The sequence below is a fragment of the Silene latifolia genome, chromosome 4 (genome assembly GCF_048544455.1).
Source record: "Silene latifolia isolate original U9 population chromosome 4, ASM4854445v1, whole genome shotgun sequence".
Taxonomy (NCBI): domain Eukaryota; kingdom Viridiplantae; phylum Streptophyta; class Magnoliopsida; order Caryophyllales; family Caryophyllaceae; genus Silene; species Silene latifolia.
In genome coordinates, this window is record NC_133529.1 from 88,361,601 (window position 1) to 88,387,163 (window position 25,563).

The window sequence follows — 25,563 nt, forward strand, 5'->3', positions numbered from 1 at the left end:
ATCTACATGACAAAAGAGACCAAGTGAAGTAATCAAAAGAATATGTTCTCAATATAACTACACGAGGAGACCAAAAGAAAGTTTTGGAAGAAGAATGACTAATGTAAAGTCTTATCAAGAGATTTGGCTAGTATATGAACGACTTTTGACCAATAATTTAAATATTGATATTTACTTAAGAGCCTAAATGAAACAAAGTTGCATCCTCAAAAATAAATGTGATTTATGACTAAAAGTTGCAAAGATCGATATGCCGATATCTACAAAAGCTAAATTAATTGTTAACCACGCTAGTGTCATTACTTAACCTCATTATGAAAATGAAATGGTTAAACTTCCTTCCGAAAAGGGTATTTTGAGAAGGACGTATAATAAATGAAATTCACATTTATATAATGACATTGCTACGCATCATTATAAAATGAATGAGTTAGAGATTAAAAATCTCTTTCCATAAGTTTAAGATTGAAACCTTTTCTAAATAGGTATTTTGAAATGATATGTTGGGAACATATATGGTTTGAATCTTAATAACTTGGCAAAGCAAATTGTATTGTTTCGATTGAGTGGTCAACTACGAAACATGTGAATTAAGTGGGAGTTGGAAATTATCATGTGAAGACATGGAATTTAGTGGGAGCAATCATCTTGTAAAAGTTTATAACTCATTACTCATTGAGAATGACGAGCTAATACTATTCTTTCATAAAGAAGTATTTGAGTTTTCAATTCTGGATGAAAATGGACTATGATGAATCCAATCACATCATGGGATGTTGGATAAGTATTGAGATATACACATCAAATCAACAAGAAACGTAGGTTATTCATATCAATGAAAATGGAATTACCATAAGCAGTCATGGTCATTCATTGAAGCTAAGAATAGTTGATGACATGATTAAAAGTTACTAATGTTTCCGCCATTAGAATAATCATGCACATGTCCAATAATAAATCATATGCATAAGAGCATGATGATTCATTGGCAAGCCATAGAAGAATCGTCATGTATTCTCGAGGAGAATCCGATGAGCGATTTCAGTGTTGGACAGAACACTCTGTTATGTGTCAAGAGGTTGCATATATTAAAGTTCGAACACGCGTAAGGATTTATGAAAATCCTAAGCTTTTCAAGCTAAAAGGAGAAATAAGAAGTTTGGAAAAATACTTAGTTGAAGTAAGAAGTTACTCAAAACTAATAATTTCTAAAATGCTAGGACTTTTGAGAAGTGCTAGGCTAATCATCTTGACAATTGTTGCAAGACTCTACAAAACATATACCTAGTGCATTGTGAGTGGGTAGAGTACTTGACCAGAGCAAGTCATATCATCCACCACAAATTCGTTGGTTGTGTGATAAACAACCAGAAAGTTGTTTCAAGATAAAGAACCCAAACCGAGGTTGGGAACCTATATGTGTACTTGGTAAGGTTCATGCTATGAGGGATAACATGAACGTAAAGGAAAATGCGATAGAAGAAGTTTGAACACATGGACAAATGGTATGTTAAACTTCTATTGCAATCGACTAGTGTTTACACACTTACGATATGCATCACAAGGTTGTAATACGGTATTGACTACCCAATGTGATGTCGACATTTGTCGTTTGAGTTATTATTAACTCACCTTATACTTTGTTACATCCAAACGGGTTGTAGAGACAATTGAACCCCGTTAAAGTGAACACGGATTGACATTGTATTCGCCCATAGTTACTTACATGAGGTGACGTCTCGAAGTGACTAGAATGTTATGCGATTGATGGCAAGTTCAAGTGCCATGGAGTCATATGAGAATGACTAGTCGATCACATAGGCAGACTGTTAGGAACACCTTGTCGGTCCTTATGACTGCTTATAGAGTTCTGGTAAATTTATATAGCCTGGTCGTGGCGAGAGCTACTATAGTATTCTAATGAGTCGATTCTTTTGACTAAAGACTATTCGCCTAAGATGGCACAGTTTCAGATTAACTTTGATTTGTGTTACTAAGACCTTCGTAAATGGGGTCAAATGGGCATATTTTGGGTTATGATGGCTGTGGCTAGTCGAAGGGAATGAGTGCGATAGGAATTGTCCACCCCTAGTCAGGGTTATAACAATATCTCAGGGCCACTCGAGGAGTAATGAACTGGAAATGCGTGGCCACACAAGGAAGATATCTATGGTAGATAAATCCGGTCAATCAGTTATTCTCCAGATCGAGGAAACCACTCTCGATATGATCACTTGCAAGTACGACCTGAAAGACACCTTGCATTGAGTGGGAGATAGTAATAGGACAAGAGAATTGGTGACGCACACTTGTCGAGGACAAGTGGGAGATTGTTGGAATATGTGTCCTCCGACAATAATGCGATCACAATGATCATGATGATCACATGTTTAAGTCTCATTTTAAAGAATACAATTGGGAAGTAATATTTTTCTGTCAACTGGTCCACACATATCGGTAATGATTGGCTGACTAGAGTTTGACATTATTGTCGTGCGGCGGTGGTGATCGATTGATCCCCTTAGGTCATACCTAAAGGGTAACACTCTTAATTGATTATTTAATTGATCGTATGACGATACGGGTTGATTAAATTACTTAAAATTGACGGACGATTTTGGAAGTAATATTTACGTGTCTCATTATAATTTGATTAAATAAGATACGGTCTAAGTGATCGAATTGTTTTATTACTTAGATGAAATTATTGTTTAAGGAAACAATTGCATTTGAATGAATAATTTATTATAAATACAAGATGTTGTGATTTATAATTGGTAGATTATTTTGGTACAAGTAATTATGAATTACTAAGTCAATTTTGTATATGACGTATTTTTATTAATGCGTTGATTTTTAATATGTTAAAAATACATAACAATTTTACATGTGACATGTGACAAATTGACAAATTGACAAATTGACAAATTGACAAAGATAAAATGGAATCCATTTTATCTTAATATGGACCGAAATAATGGGGTGATTTAGGATTAATATTATGTTGATTTATTAAGTGGAAAACATAATCATTCTTCCTAAACCTAGCCATGCAAACCTAGTGCCTCTTGTGAAGAGCACCTTGCTCATGCATTGGCCCTCTTAACCCCTCCCCTACCCGGTTTTATGAAGAGAAAACCATGGGTTTTTCTCTATAATTTTTACCATATACACTACTTGAATACTAGTGCATTATTCATTCATTCACCATCTAAAAGAAGAGTTTTAGAGAGATAAAAATTTCTTCCTCTTTCTCCCTTCTCTTAACCGAAATAAAGAGAACAAAATAAAGATTTTTGGGTCAATTTTATTTAAATTAATATTGTTCTAGTATTAATAATATTAATTTTATTAAGTACTTATCTTGGGTATTATTCCTTGGGAGAGATTCTGTACTTGAATCCTTGTTCTTCCATTTTAGGAGTGCTCAAGAACAAGTAAGAAGGAGATCTTACTTGTACCCAATAATCCGAAATCTTCAATGTAGGATGATGATTTCTTCCTTATTCTTATTATTGTTTCCATGCATAAGATCAACATTTAATTTTATGACTAAATTAATTTGAAACATATATGAATATGTATAGTAATGAGATATAGATTTCTAACAGTAGTGTCCTCCACAATAAGTTCGTTTACATATTAAATCTCGTAAAAGGAATATCAGGGATTTATCTTTTTATTTGTGAGCTGGTCAACGTTAATCGGTAATGATTGGCTGACTAGAGTTTGACATTACTGTCGTGTGACGGCGGAGATCAGCTTATCCCTTTAGGTCACACTTATAGGATGACGCCCAAATAGAATGAATTAGTCACGTAAAAGTATTATTTGATGACGGGTTACGAACTCGGGCAGAGAAGATTTATTATTTAATTATGTGATATTTAAGTAATAAATTAATAATTAATAATTTATTAATTAATTGTTAATTAATTAATTTTATGCAATATGTGTAAATGTTTTGAGAAGGAATTAATTAGCTATTTATATTTTACAAGAGGTTGTAAAATTAGCTAATTGGGATAATATTGACACATTGTATGTTGATAAAATGGTCTTATGATTACTTAATAGTTAGGTAGTCATTGGTAGTAAATTTATATTATTTAAGTGTTAAATAATCAAATTAATATTTAATTATGTCAGATAATTAAATATAAGACTTATAAGCATTTGTGGGGCAAATGTCGAAAATCGAAATGGACCCGGAGGGGACCATTTGGACAGATTTTTATACACTACTAATACACTCATTGTGAGTGGAAAAGGTAGGCATTTCCCACTAGCATTTGTATGTGAATTGTATACATTTGCATGCCTATATATATCTAAGTCCTTCCATCATTTCTAAGGTTGGAAATTTGAAGAAAAATTGGTCTTTGTGTGCTTGTTGTGGATGGTTCCTATACACAATCACTAGACCATATTTTTCTTCTTATTTTTTTCATCCTTTTACAATAAACACATATAAAAGTAAACTAATAATATTATCAAGGTAGTAATATTAATTAGTACATCAAATATACAAATAAACAAGGTTACTACTACATTTACCTAGTTATTATTTTAATAGTATTTTGGGTTTATCTTGGCTGCCACCTTAGGAGATTACCTACTTTGGTAATTAAGGTGTTGGAGGATCATCCTTATTGCATTATCACAAGAACAACATCAAGAAAGGAGTCTTTGAGTTGTGCCCATTTTGCCTTATAACAATGTAAGGAATTTTTGTCTTAAGATGGTTTAATACCATCTCTTTTATATTTTGCTTTGCATGCATGTAGATTTAGACCACCTAAAATTAATTTGTAATTTTGATATCATAAGATGAGTATTAATTTGGTCTAAATAACTAACAAGTGGTATCAGAGCATTGTTATATACATGCATGTTGTCTTAAGACGATTTTCGTAATTTATGAGATAAATTAATAAAATTGATATTATGTTACTAAAATTAATTTTATCCCATAATATGGTCTTGCATGTAAATAATCTGGTCTTAGGATAATATGGGACGAAAATTTGATTTTTGTTATATTTTTCCATTTTTTATAACTTAAAATGGCATAAAATTGACTAAAAATGCATTAAAATTAATTAAGAGTTAATTAAATTGGGTTGCATGTTAATTTTATGCATATTTATTTATAAATAGCCACATGAATGTTCTATTTATGAGATAAGTAGTTACTTTAAGTTAATGTGATTAATTTAGATATTTTATTGATTTTTATTTGATTAAAATTGGTAAATAATGGTTATTTTGCAAATAAATATTGATTTAATTTTTGGGCTCAAAATTTTTGAATTTTTAGCTCCTGGAGATTGTTCCAAAATGTACAAAATTTTATTTTAAGTTATTTCAATTTTTATGGTTTGGTTTAGAATTAAATCGTAAAAATTGCTGTTTTACCGATTAAATTGTAAAATCGTTTTAAATAAATTTTAAAACAAAACAATTTTCACTTGCATGTCATTTTTGGTATAAGACCAGAATGTTCATGGCCTTGAAATTTTGTTTCCATAAATTTTATAATTAAATGAAATTTTTCCATAATAATTGTGAATTATTATGTCTTTTTGTCATAATTTGTGTTTTAATCCCATATTAATTCAAGATAATTAGTGAGAATAATTGTTTTGAAATTAGACCAGATTAGTATCATTAGCATATCTTAAAATTATTTTAAGAATTGATTATGAATTTTTATTGGTAAAAATTCCGTCAAAGAAAGCTCAAATGGTCGTTGTTGGTAAGTTAAACGATTTAGCATGTCATTTTCCATAATGCATTTTATTATTCATTTGGATGAATATTTTTTTTTTAGCATTATAATTATGTAAATTTTCCTAATATGGCCATAGGTAGAAATTGGTATTTCCCGTAATGTAAGGGAATATCGATTTGATTTGTAATTAACTGCGATTTCGTATCGCCTAATTTGTAATTAATTAATAGTTTTATTTTAATTTTAATTACAAATTGTATGATAGGATATTGTTATGTAATTTAATTATTAGTAATTAAATGAAGCATCTAAAGACGGAGTTTTCATGAAGACGGTGTTTTCGGAAAGGCGTTCCGAAATCCTAAAGAAGGAGGCCAATTTATGAAGACTTAAGGGACCAAGGAGTTGGTTTCCGATATGTAATAATTTTAGTTAATTAGATTAACTAGGTGGCCATATTAGGACTTGTTTGTTTATTTATGCATTCATGCCAAATCGTCACTACATGTTTTAATTTTTGTTGTTATCGATTTAATCGTCTAGCATTCACCAATTTTGTTCACTTAAAAGTGATAGACAATTAAATTAATAAGATCTCTCACATTTGTTTAAAATTGAGATTAAGCCTTACCAAATAATAGTACCTATGAATCCCTTCTTCATTAGAGGTAGGTTCGGATCACCGAGGTACACTCTTTTTACGTTAGGTAAGTAGGGTAATAAAAGTTATTACGCGTGAAAATTGGTTGGACACAACGGGATAAATATGGGTTGAATCGGTCCACCGTGCCCATATTTATTCTGGGGCTAAAAGATAGATTTTAAGAAAATTCGTCAACCAAGAGTTCTAGTAGTAGAATCAGTCAAAATGTTGACTCACCAAATTTATATAAATATGGGTTGAATCGGTCCACCGTGCCCGTGTTTATATAAAATTGGATCTTGGAATCATTTATATAATTCAGTGGGAGATCATTATATAAATGGGAACTTGTTAAAATAGTTTCACAAGTTAAAAATATTTTAGACTATAAATGTTAATCTTTCCTTTCATTTCCTTTGTAGTAATCACGATGACTTCTACTAGTGAAACCGTCACCATAGCTAGAGATTCATGGCTACGTTCTTTTATGGACAACTATGTTTTAAAAGCCGACGGTAGTAATTTTAAAGATTGAGAGGAACAACTTTGATTAGCTGCCGCAGGTGATGGCAAATTACGCTACCTTGTCGATCTCTCTCCCCCTTCGCCTAGTACTAGGGCCACTGCCGATGTAAGGGAGGCCTTTTCAAATTATCAAAAGGAATCCGCTGCAATTAAAAATGTTTCATTTTTTTCAATGGATCCTGCTTTACAAAGGCAATGTGTCAAGTTTCGTGATGCATATGAAGTATTCTCGAGGCTTTCAACTATGTTTTCTCAAGCCCCGAGAATAATTCAATATGACACCGCAGTTCATTTCTTTGAGGCTAACCTCAAAGATGGTCAACCTGTAAGTTCACACGTACTTAAATGATTGAGTACGCGGAAACTTTAGAGGGGTTAGGATGCAAGATCCCCGACGAACTTGTGGTGGACCGAGTGCTCCACTCTCTCTCGCACGTCAAAGGATTTACCCAATTTAGGGTAAATTATAATATGACGAACATGAGAAAGAGTTTACATGTGCTCCATTCTCTTCTTGTGCAAGCAGAGAAGGACATGGGATTGAGTGGGAGTACAAGGAAATATGTGCTTGCGATAAACGTGAAGGGGAAGAAGCAGTTTAAGAGGAATGCAGGTAAGAAGCCCATACAGGAGGAGGGCAAAGGTAAAGCAATTGCGAATTGCTCTACCAAGCCTAAACCTATAAAGGGTAATCCTCTTAAAGATACTTGTAATTACTGTAATAACAAGGGACATTGGAGGCGTAATTGCACGAAATACTTGGATGACATCAAAGGTGGCATTGTGAAGCCAACATGTAATTTCTCAACCGAATCTTTTATGATAGACATAAATTATGCTTCAAATACAACTTGGGTATTATATACTGGTTGTGGTTCTCACTTGTGCAATCATTTGTAGGGACTAAAAAGCACAAGAAAGCTAAATAAGGGTGATGTTGATCTCCGAATGGGTAACGGATCTGAAGTAGCCGCAGTCTCAGTAGGAACTTTTGTACTTAACTTAGCTTCGGGGTTGCAGTTGTTTCTTAATAATTGTTATTTTGTACCAACGTTGTCTAGAAATATAATATCAGTATCTGTGTTAGACATAGAAGGTTTTTCTTTTGTAATTAAAGACAAATGTTGTACTTTTTCCCTTAATGGGATTGTATATAGCGAAGCTATTTGAATCAATGATATTTATATTCTAGATACTTGCAACGATGTTTCTCATTTAGATAATAAAAGACTCAAAACAGGTGATCCCGATCAATCTTATTTATTGCATTGTCGATTAGGACACATTAACGAGAAAAGCATTAAAAGACTAGTGTGGACTGGTATAATTAAACCTTTTGATTTCGAATCATTTGGTACATGCGAATCTTGTCTTCTTGGCAAGATGACTCGTTCACCTTTTCTAGGAAAAGGATCTCGAGCTAGTGAGTTGTTGGGTTTAATACACACCGATGTATGTGGTCCAATGACAGTCACTGCTAGAGGTAATTATGACTATTTCATTACTTTTACCGATGACATGAGTAGATATGGGTATATCTACTTAATGAGGTATAAAAGTGAAGCTTTTGATAAGTTCAAAGAGTTTCAGAATGAAGTAGAAAACCAATTAAATAAGAAGATTAAATCATTACGATCATATCGTGGTGGGGAGTATTTAAGCAATGACTTTAGAGATCACCTTACAAACTGTGGTATTGTATTCCAGTTAACTCCTCCTGGCACACCACAATTAAATGGTGTGGCTGAAAGGAGGAATCGAACTTTATTAGATATGGTCCGATCAATGATGAGTCAAACAGAGTTACCTAAGTCATTCTGGGGTTTTGCCATTTTATGGTCTTAAGCAAGCGACAAGGAGTTGGAATCATCGTTTTGATCATGTTATTAAACAGAATGGTTTTTCTCGAAGTGTTGAGGAACCATGTTTATACATGAAGTTTAGAGGGAGTAAAGTTGTTTTCTTACTTCTTTATGTGGACGACATATTACTCATTGGGAATGACGTAGATATGCTTGCTTCTGTCAAGAAGTGGTTAGGAAATCACTTCCAAATGAAAGATTTGGGCGAAGCTCAGCGCATCTTGGGTATCCGGATCTATAGGGATAGATCCAAAAGGATATTAGCATTGAGTCAAGAAGCCTATATCGATAAGATTCTTGACCGATTCAATATGAAAAACTCCAAGAGAGGTTTTCTACCTATGGGCAGTGGGATCACTTTGAGTAAGTCATAGTGTCCTACTAAGCCTAAGGATATTGAACGCATGAAATCGATTCCCTATGCTTCCGTTGTTGGATCGATCATGTATGCTATGATGTGTTCTCGTCCTGACGTCTCGTATGCTTTGAGTATGACGAGTCGTTTTCAGGAAACTCCAGGTGAGAGTCACTGGATAGCCGTCAAGAATATTCTAAAGTACTTGAGAAGGACTAAAGATTCATTCTTAGTGTTTGGAGGAGAATCTGAATTACGTATAAGAGGTTATACGGATGCCAGTTTCCAAACCGATAGGGATGATTTGAAATCCCAGGCTGGTTTTGTTTTTTTGTTGAACGGAGGGGCGGTTTGATGGAGAAGTTTTAAAGAGTCCGTGACTGCTGATTCTACAACGGAAGCTGAGTGCATTGTAGCCTCTGAAGCTGCAAAGGAGGCTGTTTGGATTACGCAATTTTTAGAGGGACTGAAAGTAGTTCCTACCGCCGAGGATCCTATCACTTTGTATTGTGATAACAGTGGGGCTATTTTTCAAGAAAAAGAGCCCAAGTCTAGTAACAAGTATAGACACGTACTTAGGAAATTTCATGTAATTAGAGATTTAATCGAAAGGAAAGTGGTGGGACTATATTTTTCGGTTACTTGTCGTTAGGAGCACCTAGACCAAAACAATATTTATAACTTCAAAAACTACTCTACTATTAGTAAAGAGGTAAGTAAAGGTCGGATCCCAAGGGACGGGTATTGATGTAGGATTTTCGATTGCAAGTAGTGGTGTCTAAAGGTGTCAAAATTTGGGTTGAGATAAGAAGATCACTGAACTAAATAACAATGTAAATGAACAAGCAAGATGATTAAGATGAGATGTAAACAATTGATTAAAAGCACTAGGGTGTCATGGGTTCATAGGAGATTCATGGGATTTGATCATACAAACATGTTTTCAACTAGATGCAAGCAATTATTGTTGTGATGGGATCGAGTTAGTGTATATCTTATAATCTCTAGGAAGGTTTGGGTCCCGGAGCCGAATCGATTAGATTGTACAACACCTACAAGTCGACTTAATCCTCCCTATCCAACAATATGCATGGTCTAATGAGACTCGAGTTGGTTTATGTCTTACAAGTCTCATTGAAAAGATAAGTGATGGGTAAAAAATGCAAGGATTCATAGGCTCACATTTCATCAAACATAACATGTGCATAAGTTGAAATCACAACAAGCAAGCAAATTAATTATGAAAGCATATTAGATTAAGCATGAATCAATCCCCATGTTGGTTTCCCCTAATTCCCATTAACCCTAGTTAAGGAAACTACTCACTCATTATCAAGTTTAACATGCTAACAACGTTGTCAATCATATTAACAAAGCAAAACATGATGAATAAATGAAGATGATTAACAATAATTAAAAAGGGATTAAGAGAATTATACCTAATGACGATTCCAAAATAATAAGCAAAGAATAATAGAAGTACTTGATGAATGATTGGAAGGTTGTCAATCCTCCAAAATAAACCCCAAATAATCTTCAATTACCCAAAATAAATGATGAACAATAGAGAAATTAAGGAAATGAGATTTGTATTAATGCCTAATTAAAAGTTGATTACAAGATTAAAGAGAGATTAGAAGAACATAAATTATATTAAGGATTGATGTCAATGGAATTAGTACAATGGGGTATTTATAGTGGGGATTAGGTACATAAATTAGGGTTACTAAGGGCTTAAATGACGATTAAGACCCTTAAGAAAAGTTGAGGAAATGCTCCTCTCGAAGAAAGATGCGAGTCTCCTTTTTGCTAGTCTTTCAGAAATATGCGCATACCGAGTAGAACAAGGAGAAGGCGTGCTGTACTGGATGACAATCCGAGAGGCCAAGGGGTCGGGACGAGCGGATTGTGGAGGTTGGACGAGCGGACTGGAAGGTGGGACGCTCGGATTGTGGAGGTGTTGGACGAGCGGACTGGCTGGAGGGACGCTCGGATTGTGGAGGTTGGACGAGCGTCCCGATGCTGCGACGGCCGGATTCTAGTTCAGCAAGCTTTTTCTTCTTTTCTTCTTTTCTTCTTTTCTTCTTCCAACAATCCTGAAGGATCTTGTCGGAGATACAAGGATCGTCTTCATCATTGCCCATTATTTACAAAGGCCTTCTAGTTTTGTCTTCACTTTGATGCTTGGTCATTAGATTCAATCAATTTAGCTCCATTTTTGCCATTAAAATGCAAGGTTTGCACTCCTCTCCTATCAAGCAAACAAAACCTCAAAGAATATGCAAAACAAAGGACTAAAGATAGTATATGCCCCAATTATACACTAAAAAGCATAGGAACGAGGCTAATTCGGGGACTAAATATGCTCAAATATTGGTCACATCAAATATCCCCAAACCGAACCTTTGCTCGTCCCGAGTAAAGAGGTGACAAAAACTAGGACGCTTATTTAAACTATCCTACTAATATAACCGATATGAGACAATTAGCGGGTCTCACTCCGCCCCTTTAACTCACAACAAGACAACCATGAGGTAGGATGCCTTCTTGCAAGGCAAGGTGAGTCTTGCCAAAATGGCGACACATCCAAGCATTAAAGCACACAAAATCAAGTAATGGATGCATCTACAAAACAATAGCCACTTTCCTCATCTAAGTGGTGGAAATTATCCAAAGGGGAAGCAATTCAAGGGTACACACTCCATTATAGATATGGTTTCTTCAAACTACTAAGCCTGGAAGGATACCAATAAATCACCTCCAAGTTATGTCAAGCTAGGGTACCTTTGTCCTCAATCGTTAAATGCTTTCGTCAAGAGTAGACACCCTATGGTGTTAGAAACACTGGAGGATCGCGGAATTCCCCTTTTTGCCTAGACAAGAAGAAGGGTCGTCCCCTCTCTACCATGCACAAAAGTGGATACGATGGAAAAGGGATCAATTTGAGTTTCATATGGGAGTTTGCTTTTTGTTGTTGTTTTTTCCCCCCAATTTCTTGTGGAATTTGACATTTGAGAACACTTTCTTTTTGCCATTTCTTTTGATGTTTGCCATTTTCAACACTTGACAATTTTTCAATTTCTTGCATTTCTTTTTTGAACATTTTCAAAGCTACCCCATTTTTAGTGAGGGTGCTTATATTTGAAGCATTAGGAGTCTATTTTTGCTCCTCTTTTCTTTTGATGCAATTTGCAAACTTTTTTACTTTCATTTCAATTCTTGAACTCAAATTTGAACAATTTTTGTGCCCATTCCCTTTTTGATGACAAAATGTGGTAGAACATGGATGATGGTTGCATGGTTTCAAGGGTCACCTTGGAATAAACAGTAGCCAAGGAGTTATCACACCACAAGGTACTCTTGACTAGGCCTTAATCGATGGGTCAAAGGATACTAGCATGACACATCCTAGGGTGTTTTACAAGCATTCTAACAAGCAAAGTCAAATAATCTAAATGCAATCCTAAATTCACATTGTTTATACCACATCAATCAAAATAAAGCCACATAGTCATTAACATAAAGAGGAAAAAGGAGATTGGAAAGATCATACCATGCGGTCTTCAATATCCTCATGTCTCGGATGTGGTGTAGTCAATCAATGTGAAAAAGGATGAACAAACACAATATATACAATATATCTACAAGACTACACTACAAAGGAAATGAAGTTCTTTTTGGATTTTTCAATTTTTCAATTTTTCAATTTTTTTGTATTTTGTTTTAATGAAATTAAAGGACATATTTTTATATTTTTCAAATTTTTTAATTTTTATCATTTTTGTTTTAAAAAGGTCAAGTTAGAATTTCCCATCCCCACACTAGTATGGGCATTGTCCTCAATGGCCAATACGATAGGAAATTATGCAATTTATATGAATATGCATGATTTCTAAGCTAAATGCAAATGATATATAAACAAGAGTAAATGCAAACTAATCTATGCTATATGATGCATGGTTTTTGTTATGGTGGAGAGCATAATTTAGATTAGCTCCCAATGCATATGCATAAACTTCCCCAAACCAAAATAGACACTATTTCTAATGTCAAAAATTTTGGGGGAGGTCATGCACATAAAATGCAATGCATGAAACTACAAATTGTCATTTTGGATTTTGAAAGTTGGGAACAATAAAAATGAACACCTTAATAAAGCCAAGGTGTTAGTCCTCTAATGTTGCTAGGACTCCACAAAATGATCAAGATAAAATAAAAACAAGTTATCAAAACACAAAATTCTTTTCATGAAAATTAAAGAGAGGGGATAAAGGAAACTTCACTTAAGCTTTGATGGGTTCCTCTTGCCCGCTCCATGTAGCTATGAAGTGATCGCTAAAGATCGCCATCATCCCCCTCCAAGTCGCTATCCCAATCTCCTTTTCCTGCATCAGTTTCATTGAAGTCCATGAATTAATCACCCTCACTATCAAGTTCCACCGTATCTCCACCACAAGACTTGTCGCTCCCTTCACCTTCTTGACCATTTGCTCCTTCATTAGCCCTTGCTGAGTTTGGGAAAAGAATATTCATTTAAGCCCAAGAGGGAAACATTCCCTCTTCACTAATAATCCCTTGTTGAGCCAAACGGTGAAATTGTGGATATAAGGCATAATAGTTATCCGCATTGGCCTCAAATTGGCGGAGGTGCATGTCTGGAAGGTTCCCCGTCACAAAATCATCTCGAGGAAGGATGAAGGGATTAGGGTGATTGTATGGTTGATATTGGAAGGGATATGGTGGTATCATAATCTTTTCATTTTCATTTCTTTGTGGCTCATGTTGTTGTTGCGTTGGAGGTGGTGCTTGATTGGTTTGATTTGGGTTTGTGGGGACGAGATAAGATGGGATTGGGGAAAGGGGGCCTCTTCTTGGTGAAATTCTTGGCAAACCATTCATTGGTAAGTAAATAGGGTTGCTCCCCTTGGTGATCCATTTGATTCTCTTTTCAAAACCCTCATGGGTTATCCAATGATGTTGTACCAGAATTAGCTCCTCATTGATTCTTGTATTTCACGGAAGTGGAGTATACTCATTATTTTCATTGAACCTCGGATTGAAGTGCTTTGCATGTCTTGTGATGAGTCCTCCATTGACAATATGCTTCATACCATCATCGTCCCCATTTCGAAATTTTGCCCATTTCTCAAGGAGAACAAGCGGTGCATTGAAATGATATCCACTTCTCCCTTGGATCTCGGCGTGCAAGAATAGTTCCGGATAAGAATCGGTAGGTGAGTCTTAGTATGGGGTTTTGGATGTGAAAGGCCAAACATTCCTTGATATACAAAAAATCTCGACCGGTCATGGCTCTCCACAATGGTGCTACACTATACTTATTTGGTCTTGATGTTCGGGTAGGCGAAACATCTAAACCGAGCACAGTTGCAAACTCAACAAGAGTCATCATCCTTGTTACATTTTCCAATCTAAACTCTATGCAAATTGTCTTATTCAAAGTAGTAATCTTTAAGAAACTTAAGAACTCAAGGACAAGTGACCGATAGGTTCGTTCATGCATATGGAACAAAGTAGAAAGACCGAATAACTCGAAGAGGGCTTCCGTTTGGTGGTATATTCCAACTTTCTCAAGGTTTTGTGGCACATAAATTTGGTAGGAAGGATATTCTTACCAAGTAGTCGGTGGAAGGCAAGCCTTTGAACATCGTTCACGAACTCAATGTTGAAAAAATCGTCAAGCTTGGTGAGGTCAACTATCTCCTCATGTTCTTTTCTTAGAGTGTTGATGTGAGAAGTAGATGATCTTCCTCTCACTCTTGGTCTTCTTCTTTCCCTAAATAAAGATCCTCTTGGTCCCATTATTGGATTGTAGATTTGGAAATTGATTTGTTGAAATATGGGGATGCTCTTTGTGACGTAGTTCTTCTCTTAAATCTTTTTGAAACCCTAGATTTTGGGGGTTTTTGTTTTTGTTGGGTGAATGAGAGCTTGAGATATGATTTGGAGTCATAAGAGATTGTGAGAGGATTTGTCGGACAGTGACCGTTTATAGATTCCTTTTGTTGCTGGGTCGTAGCGAGGATTTGTATATATTCCTACGAGTCAATTCTTTAGACTGGTGACTATTTGTCTGAGTTGGTGCGGTTTCCCGGTGGCTTTGGCTTTTGTTCTAGGTCGCACTGTAAAAGGAGGCCGATGAGCATTTACCGGGTCATTGTGATCTGTATCGAACGAAGAAGATAGGTTAACGGGATTGTCCATTTATGTCATATTTTATCTCAAGGCCACTCGAGGAGAGGTGACTAGAAATGCGTGGCCACGCTCGGATGAGATCTATAGTAGATTATCTGGTCAGACAGTCATTCTCCTGATCGAGGAAACCACTTTATGATATGATTACGTGCAAGAACGACCTGAAAGACATCTTGCATTGAGTGGGAGATATTATTGGACAAGAGAATTGGTAACGCACACTTGTGTCGGACAAGTGGGAGATTGTTGGAGTAGTGTCCTCCACAATAAGTGCGTTTACTGACAGGGCTGTCATATACCTATCAAAAATAACTAACTAAACTAACTATATAGCTAGGGAAGTCAGGTCGATCTCCTCAGGGAGGCAAGATATCTGTAAGAGTCCGTCTATTTGGTCACAAAATGGGGGGTGTTTAAATTGGTTTTCTAAACTAAAAGGTTTAAAGGAAGAGAAGCAGAGAAAAGAGCAATAAAGGCAAAAAAAGATGATAAACTATCAAATAAGAGGGGACATGTCAGGATTTCGGTTCACTACGGTAGTCCAGTGACTCTACTGTAAACAACTTAGATAAATTACTGCGAGACGGATATGGAAAGGTCCTTCCGGTCCACTTTCTATCCTAAATTACCAATAACTTAACTTCCGTCCTCGTCAGGGTAGTCTACTGTTCATAGCAGGCCTATTTAGTCCAATCTTCCGATCCAGGATTAAATTTAGCCAGATTAAAAAGGTGACTCAGAAGCGTACACTCAACTAAGTCGGTAAATAAAGTTATACTGCTATGGTGACAGAATCTCACAATTAATTCATCGAACCTATTTACTACATCATCACATTTCTACCGTAGATCCCCTAATCCCAACATGAAATAAGTTTAGCTACTCATATCGCTATTAATATTATCAATACTAACAACAAGTAAATAACCAACATTCAACATGATAATAAAAATGCATAAAAGGTAATTAGGGCAGAAATTAAATGAAGCAAAACAAGTAATTAAAGTGAACAAATGAAAGATTAATATTAAAGAGGGAGAAAGAGATTACAATCGTAAGAATCCGGCGTAAAGAACAAGCAAATCCGAACGAAATAACCCCGAAAATAAAGTTACATTGAAGAAGAGAGAGTACGCAGTCTTGAAATGATAGATAAAACTTAGAATAGATGATAGATGATATCCTAAAAACCTAGTTATCGTTTGCTTAAATGAAAATAAACTAAGTTCAATAACTAAAACAAGTTCACTGGCTAATTAAAGCCCACGAAAGCCAAAACCACTCGATCGAGTAGTCTGAAACCACTCGATCGAGTAAAACTCCAGATAATCTACTCGATCGAGTAGAATTGTTACTCGATCGAGTAACTCCACTTTCCAGCTCTTCTTGATCGAGTATAAATCCACTCGATCGATCAACCAAGGCCACAGAAACCACTCGATCGAGTAATAAAACCACTCGATCGAGTATTCTTCCTTCAAATCAGCTCAAACTCGCGCCCGACTGCCTCGTAAACCGTGCCTTCATGCATCCCAATGCAAGAACTCACTCCGGAAAATCCCGTCTCCTCAAAATGCATGCAAAAAGGACGAAAAATGGTACGATTCCACTACTTTCGCGTTCATTTCTACAAAACGGACAAAACGAACCAAAGTAGTCAATTAGGGGGCAAAATGCAATATAAACAGTATGAAAGTACATATAAGTACGTGCTAAAATAGGCTAAAAAGACTATATAAAATGCATGTATCAAATCTCCCCAAACCGAACCTTTACTCGTCCTCGAGTAAACTAAAATGCAACTAAATGGAACGGAAATGAAAACTCAGAGCTAGCTTAACTTGTTTACATGAACCAATTTAATGCAACAAAAATTAACAGTTATAGCTAAGCAGTCAATACGCAAACGAGTTATAAGCTGTTCAGAAATATAGCCAACCTATCGACCTTGCAAGACCAACAAAATCGGACTCTCACGTGGTCACTCTTCTCTCATGAAGAAAAGGGTGAATGATATATGTAAAAGAGAGAGGGAGAAACAGTCACTCACCTAACTGCGACCTACATAGCATGCATGCAACAAAAATGAAAGACGATTCAGGTACTAATGCACACAGTCCAACCAATAATGTCCGTCACAGCCGAGGGCTTACAAATAATATGGGAATAGTGAGGTTCAGGTGAGAAAAGGCAAAACAAGTTATGGTAATGTGGAAGTAAAAGCGTCAAGCTAGTTCCTAACAGGACCATATAAAACTATCCGAATCTCAACTGACTGAAAAATAAAGTACAAGTGCCCTTCATTTGGCACACAGCTCACTAATATCATACACAATCTCCTCAAAAATATGTAATAAAACGGAGGAGTGAGACCGTCACAAGATAGAAATGAATACAGACGGACTCAAAATCAACCAGCTTAAATTTTTGAACTTTTTTTCTTCCTTGATTCTATCACTGTACAACGTGATTTCTTTTTTTTTTTTTCAATTTTTCATTTTTTTTTCTTTCTTTTTCTTCTTTTCACGTTTTTCACTTCGTTTTTTTCAATTCTTTTTTTTTTCTTTTTCTTTTTCTCTTTCCTCTATTTCCACCAACTCCAATCATATACACACGGGCCAAACTGCAGACGGAAAATCATACCACAAAAGGACATACTAAACTAGCTTGACTAGGCAGGCTCAGTTTTGGATGTAGATAATGGGTCAAAAAGGCAAGTTTGGCTTAAGTGGAGCTAAATGGGTGAAAAATATAAGAAAAAGGGGAAATATTTGCAAGCACCTCCCTGCATGTGACACCGACCACAAACCCGAATGTGTGCATTTGACAAGAAATCGAATGTCATAAAAGTGCAAAAATGATGAACGTGCTATGCAAGGAGTACTACTCTTAATTCCTAATGAACTGGTCATGAATGTCACCAGTTATGGGCTCTAAACCTCATAAATTATAAAGTAGGTTGCCAATTTATCAGGTCAAGTCTAAACAGTCAGCTATATTTGAACAAAAACTCGTAGACTATGCGTATGACAAAGCTAATAACTATCAACAGAAGTGCAAGGCTCAAGTAAAATGACAAGTTATAGTGCAGTTTCATCACGGAAATCAACCGTTCCGACTCGACCTATATGCAAAAATAAACGTGAAATTTTTTGAATTTTTGAAATTTTTCTAATTTTTTTGATTTTTTTGATTTTTTTATGAAATAAATAAACAATGCAAGCTGAAAAAAATAAACGTGAATGCAAAACAAATGCAAATGCAGACTCAAGAGGATGCAATTCTCTCCCCAAACCAAAATGGACAACGCCCTCGTTGTCCTCCAGCTTACACCAGCAGATATATACACGGGAATGGGAATATACAACCAATAAAGAATAAAAAATAATAAAATAAATAGGAGACAAAAATAAAAGAGTGAGATGTACATACAAAACACGAACATCCCCAAACCAGCCAGAAAACTGGGGAAGTGAGTAGACCAGTAGCTACTCGTCAGCCTCCTCGTCGCTGTCACGCACGTTCTCCACCGTCGCCGTGAAGTCCGGGTCTACCTCATGCTCTCTCCTCCTCCTCTGCTCAACTCGAGCTCTCTCCGCCGCCACCGCCGGGTCCTCCTCCTCCTCCTCCTCCTCAGCAGACTCCGGGTACCCCTCAGCTGGGTACCGGTAAAAGGAAGGGTGTGGCCAACCCTCTTGAATCGGACGGTGTCGTCGCATGTGATACTCGTATAGAGGGAACAAAGTCAAAGCAATGTCCCGCTCCATACGAGCCTGCCTCTCTGCAATCTCAACTAACAAACCATCACGGCGCCCTTGGTCCATGACCGAGGACGCCTCAAAGGGTGGTGGAGGTACAAAATTAGCCGGTAAAACTGGCTGTGGCTGGGTCTGGTCGGCAGGTGCGGAAGTAGGAGTAGGGATCGGGATGGGTGTAGGAGTGGCCGTGGAAGGCTGGCCGCTCCCAGAAGGTGTGGACCCCTCTCCGGTCTCAAGTCTGCGCCGCTTCTTAGCAGCGGGTAAAGTGGTAGGTGGTCGGACCTGGAGGTGGTAGTCAGGCAGAGGTGGAAGTCGGGCGCCCCGTGCGACAGTAGGCAAGGGGCTAGACGGGGGAGAGTGGTGCAAGGTAAGTCTACGGACAAGGAACCGTCTATCTTCCAAGTCCGGTAGTCTGTGTCATCCAATGCTGAGAATGCATGGCATCTAGGCTCAGATGCCTCTCTCCCTCTAGGTACGGTAAGTCACGAGGCCAGACGGGGAAAAGGGAACAGGCAAGAATGGTGGCTATGCCACCGCTGACAATAGATCCCGTGACCTTCTCCCCCTGGGCCTGGAAGTACTGGGCGGTCAGATAGGCAATGTTGAGGGTAAAAGGACCCTCGCAATCAATGTTCAGGTAACCGCCTAAGATGGAGAGCTCGTTGTTGTTGATGTTGTTTGGCTCCCTTCGGCCGAAAATGGTGCTCCCCATCAGTCTAAGAAAGTAACGGGCAGGGGGAAGGTAGACCTGCGCGAGCTTTCGCTCGGGAAAGGTGGTCTGGGCCAAGGTCCGCCAAAGCTGACGAATGACCTTCCTAGGGGTAGCAGTGTCGCCCGTAAAGGAAAGGCCGAGTCTGGTACAAAACTCCTCCAAAGTCATCGAAAAAGTCCGGTTGAACAACCGGAATGACACGGTAAGACTAGTGGGGGCAGCGTCGTGTGCCTCGGAGGAGAAGGTAAAGGAGCTGAGGAACTCAAGACTCAGCTCCAAAAAGGTGTGGCCACTCATAGTGATGAGTCCGGCCATCCCCGTGCCCCGTAAAAGCTCACAAACAGGCTCGTAGAAACCGAGCCTCTCAAGTGCCGGCTTGTCTAAGAACCGGGTAGGTAAAAACTCACAGCCAACGAGGTTATAAAACCTCTTACGATGTACACCATTAACGAAAATTACCGGCGGGTACTCAGGGTGGGAGTCGAGGGAGTCGTCCCCTCGGATGGTAACCGTGCCACCAGGAGTAGCAGAGGTAGAAGTACTGGGAGTTGGCGTAGAGCGAGCACGTCCATGACCCCGGCCTCTAGAACCTGAAGTAGAAGCCCGTCCGGTGACGGTGCGAGGAACTAGGGCCGCTCTGAAAGCAGCTGCAGCTGCAGTTGAGTCCGTCGTGGCTAAAGTAGAGGCTGTGTTGTGGCTGCTGTGACCACCACTAAGGAAGAAAGAGTAGCAGCAGTGCTAGCAGGCGTAAAAACTGTACCAGCAGCAGAGACTAAGAACACAAGGGCTGCGGTACTAACAGAAGAGGAGGCGGTGGTGACAGCAGGGACCACCGTCTCAGACAAGGATGGACTAGAAGTCGAGCTAGTTGAGGGCAGAGAGCTAGAATCCATCCTGAATAAATAGGGCAGGGGAATTTGATAAGAAAAAGACATGAAAACAGCGTGAAACAGCATGAAAATTCCCCTAACCAGTCGAAAAATTTGACCTACAGCACGAAAATTCCCAAAATTTCCTCAAAAACTCGAATGACAGCGGGTAAACAGCGATAGGGGTGGGGTAGCAAGCATCAATGGCAGCCAATTAAGCAACAATTAAATCGAATTAAGCATATGGCAGCAGCAATTCCTAGTTGACAGTCGAAAATTTCGACTGAAAATAGCCCTAATCACAAATTTCTCGCAAAAATCCGAATTAAACAAGTAAAAATCAATGAGGCATGGGAATTGATCATCAAGCAAGACAAATTAAGCATTGAATCAAAACTATAGTCGATAATTTCGACCCAAAGCAGAAAATCGAAACCCTAGGTCCTAATTCACTTCATAAAAGGCAAAATAAATGAAATTTAAATGCAAAAAAGTGTAAGGATCACTTACTTGATAATTAGAAACCCACAAATTGCAATTAATCGACAAGCAATAAGCAACAATGACGATTTTTGATAGAAAAATCGCGAAACCCTAAAATCCCCAATTGATGGTGTAAATGGCGTGAATCAAGGGGAAAACAGAGGGCTTATGACGATTAATTAACAAGTAACAAAATGTAGGTGGCGGATTTGGCAAATGGGCAAGAAATATGGGGGATTTGGGGTGTTTTTGATCGCAAAAGAGGAAGGGTGTCGAAAAATTAGGGGTAAAATGAAATAACAATCAAAAAGAAGGAAGTTAAAGAAAACTCCCTGCGTGTCTCTTGCAATTTCACTCGATCGAGTGGTTTAGAACTGCTCGATCGAGGACTTTTTGGATTCATCTACTCGATCGAGTAAAAATTTACTCGATCGAGAACTCCCCTTTTCAGCTTTAGTCGATCGAGTAATATGGAATCACTCGATCGAACACATTTCACTCGATCGAGTACAAAAAGTACTCGATCGAGCTCTTTTCTTCGTGTAAGCTCTTGAATTCGCCATTATTCCTTTCAATTTGCGTAAAATTCCCCAAACCTGCATAAAAACACTCGCAAAAATATCCCATAATACCAAATACGCAAAGTAACAGTCTATAGTCTCTAATCTATGCTAAAAATTGTCTAAGTTCTAATTGTCCTAATTAAAAGCAATAAATAAAATTCAACGGAAAATTCTAAAATTGTTTTTACAAGTTGGTACACGGGGCATTTCCCCGCTCACTTCCCAAGGCAATTCAGTAGCCCCTTGGAGGGCTCCTGACTGGAGGACGTCATCTCAGCAAAATTGATTGTCCTCTTCAGTTTCCACGAGCTTGAACTTGAATCGTTAGGAGGAGAATAGTTGACATCCACATATGCGCGAACTTTTCTCGTCCTTACTCCTTTCTCACCGGCTTTAGCATCGTCACTCCCACTTTGACTGACATTAATTGCACAATGCCCTTTGACAGCTCCTGCATTATTTTCATCTGGACCTGCAGCAAGGAAAACAGACGGACTTTCCTCTTTTTTGCTCTCAACCTGAGGCGGAGGGGTCACAATAACAGCACAATGTTCCAAATTCTCATTTGGAGTGTCAATAGGAGGGTCAATAGAAGAGAGGGCATTGCAAGGCTGAGCTTGCATGGGAGCCCTCCGGAACTTAGACTGATGGAATATCAATTCCTCGTCCCCAACCTGAAAAGTTAACGTCTTGCCCCCAACATCTATTACTGCTCGGGCAGTAAATAAAAATGGTCTCCCTAAAATAATAGGGGTATGGGCATCTTCGGGGATGTCAAGTACAACGAAGTCAACGGGAATAAAGAACCTCCCGATCTTAATAGGTATGTCTTACACCTAGTGGCCGTGATATGCTACGGTCCGCCATCTGAACAGTCATATTTGTGCAATTAAACTTTGTCAAACCAAGTCTCTTAGCCAGAGACAGCGGTAAGACACTCACGCTAGCGCCAAGATCGCATAACGCGTTATCAATCAAATGGGTACCAATATGACACGGAATTGAGAAACTACCCGGGTCTGACTGTTTGGGAGGTAACTTATTCTGAACTAGGGCCGTCCCTACCTCGGTCAAAGCTACCGTCTCATGATCGTTAATGTGCCACTTACGCGATAAAATTTCCTTCATAAATTTAAGGTAAGAGGGTACCTGTGTCAGCAGTTCGGCGAATGGCACAGTGCCTGCAAGCTCTTCAGGAGTTCGGCAAATTTGCCGAATTGTTGATTAGCTTTAGTACTTTGCAGACGCCTCGGGAAGGGAACCGTGATGGGTATCTCGAGTCCCTTGTTCCTCTCTTCCAACGTATCAGCCGGATCAAGCTCCAAATCCTTCGGACGCTTCTTTCCTCTCGAACGAGGTCTTTCTGGTGATTTTTCACTCGATCGAGCACTAGCAGGCTCTCGATCGAGCTGTTCTTTATCTACACTACTCGATCGACCAGAATTACCACTCGATCGAGCTGTTTCTTCAATTAAATCACTCGATCGAGTAGAAAGTTCACTCGATCGAACAACTTCTTTTCCCTGTTCACTCGATCGAGTAGAAATTCCACTCGATCGAGTACTTTCTTCAGCATTTTTACTCGATCGACCCCCAGAAACTAGTCGATCGAGTACTTTCTTTGCCGTCAGCTCCTTTTCTTCGACATAACACTGTTCATCAGCAATATTTTCCTTCCTCGGGTCTGATTTCAACACGTCCGGTCCCTCATATGAACGACCGCTCCTCAAATTAATTAAATTTACCGTCTCATGTGGATTTTTGTCAGCTTGTGACGGTAAATGTCCCGGTTTCTTTGTAGACTGGTTCCTGGCTAACTGGGCAACTTGAGTTTCAAGTGCCTTGATTGATGCATCTTTTTGTTGATCACTCAGCTGCCACTGCTTTGTCAAAGACTGCAACATTGTCTTCAACTCACCTAGCTCACTTACTCCAGCAGAAGAGGATGCACCTCGATTAGGTGTAGGAAAGGAAGGAGGCTTCTGAAAGCCTTGTTGAGCCTTATGAGGAGGGACATACGGCTGCTGCTGCTGCGGAGGATGGGTAGGATTGAGCACATTTTGACTAGTCCACCTCAAATTGGGATGGACTGCCCCTTGGTAGTTATAATAGGAACCCCCTCCTTGCCTATATTGTTGAAAAGCAAGGACCTGTTCCTTCTCCGTAAGACGGCCAACAGCAGTGTGACCGTCGTTGCTCCCACATCTCTCACATGTAACAGTCTCCCCTCTCGTAAGCAAATGAACCGTGTGAGGCTCCCCAGCAGAATGCAGCTCCAACTTATCAAACCTAGCATTCATGGCTTCCAGCTGAGCCACAACTTGCTTATCGACTGCATGAACTGTCCTAATATCATCCCTCGGGTTTCCATACTCAGCACATTGATTCGCCATCTCTTCAATAAGGGCCCATCCCTTATCATCGTCAGTGTTCTCTTGGAATCTCTCGTTAGATGATGCATCAAGTATGGCTCTGTGATCATCGTACAGCCCATTGTAGAACTGGTTGGACAGAAACTACGGGTCAAAACCATGGTGAGGAAGAGACCTCACCAACTTCTTGAAACGGGACCATGCTTCATAGAAAGTCTCATCGGGAGCCTGCTTGAAACTTGTGATCTTTACCCTCAGCTGATTGGTGCGTTGTGGAGGCAAATATCTCTTATAAAAAGCAAGAGGAAGGGACTCCCAATCTGTAACCCCTGCGGCTGTGCGGTCTAAATCACTCAGCCACTTCCTGGCTGAGTCAGTCAAAGAAAAAGGGAACATAACCTCCTTAATCTTGTCTTGAGTTACCCCCTTTGTGGCGGGGATAGTAGAACAGTAGTCCGTAAAGACCTCCATATGATTCCTCGGTTCTTCACCTGCCACACCTCTAAAGAGATTTCTCTCCAACAGATTGATATAGGAAGGACGGATGTCAAATGTATTCCCATCCTCAGTCTGGAGATTGAAACCCTTTGGAATTGATGATGCTTTAGGCTCCGAGTGACTAGCAATGTTCGGCATCTTTACTGGTCGGCTTACAGAACTGACGATATCTTCTTCAAAAGACGGATTTTATGTAAAAAGGAAATGCTAAAGCTCTGGTTCGAAAGTACTCAAGGCTTCCTTTCGTGATTCTATTTGCAGACGGAGTCTATGCCTAAATAGTCTCTCTGGCTCAGAATTAGTTGCAACTAACTCAAACCTGTCTGACCTGGGCATACACAACACTGAAAGAAAATAAATAAGAACTGCCTCAAGGAATAAAAATTCCCTGAGACGGATAAAATAAACGAGACAAAGACAAATAGGGCAATTGCCTCCCCGGCAACGGCGCCAAAATTTCACAGGGCTGTCGTATACCTATCAAAAATAACTAACTAAACTAACTATATAGCTAGGGAAGTAAGGTCGATCTCCTCAGGGAGGCAAGATATCTGTAAGAGTCCGTCTATTTGGTCACAAAATGGGGGGTGTTTAAATTGGTTTTCTAAACTAAAAGGTTTAAAGGAAGAGAAGCAGAGAAAAGAGCAATAAAGGAAGAAAAAGATGATAAACTATCAAATAAGAGGGGACATGTCAGGATTTCGGTTCACTACGGTAGTCCAGTGACTCAACTGTAAACAACTTAGATAAATTACTGCGAGACGGATATGGAAAGGTCCTTCCGGTCCACTTTCTATCCTAAATTACCACTAACTTAACTTCCATCCTCGTCAGGGGAGTCTACTGTTCATAGCAGGCCTATTTAGTCCAATCTTCCGATCCAGGATTAAATTTAGCCAGATTAAAAAGGTGACTCAGACGCGTGCACTCAACTAAGTCGGTAAATACAGTTATATTGCTATGGTGACAGAATCTC

At 38.5% G+C, this 25,563-nt stretch overlaps 1 non-coding gene across 1 annotated transcript; it reads left to right on the top strand.

Moving 5' to 3' along the window:
- Positions 1-24,243: 24,243 nt before the first annotated feature.
- LOC141654022 (small nucleolar RNA R71) lies at positions 24,244-24,349 on the top strand. Its single transcript, XR_012547604.1, has one exon. It is a non-coding gene; the product is annotated as a small nucleolar RNA R71 (small nucleolar RNA).
- The last annotated feature ends 1,214 nt before the right edge of the window (positions 24,350-25,563 follow it).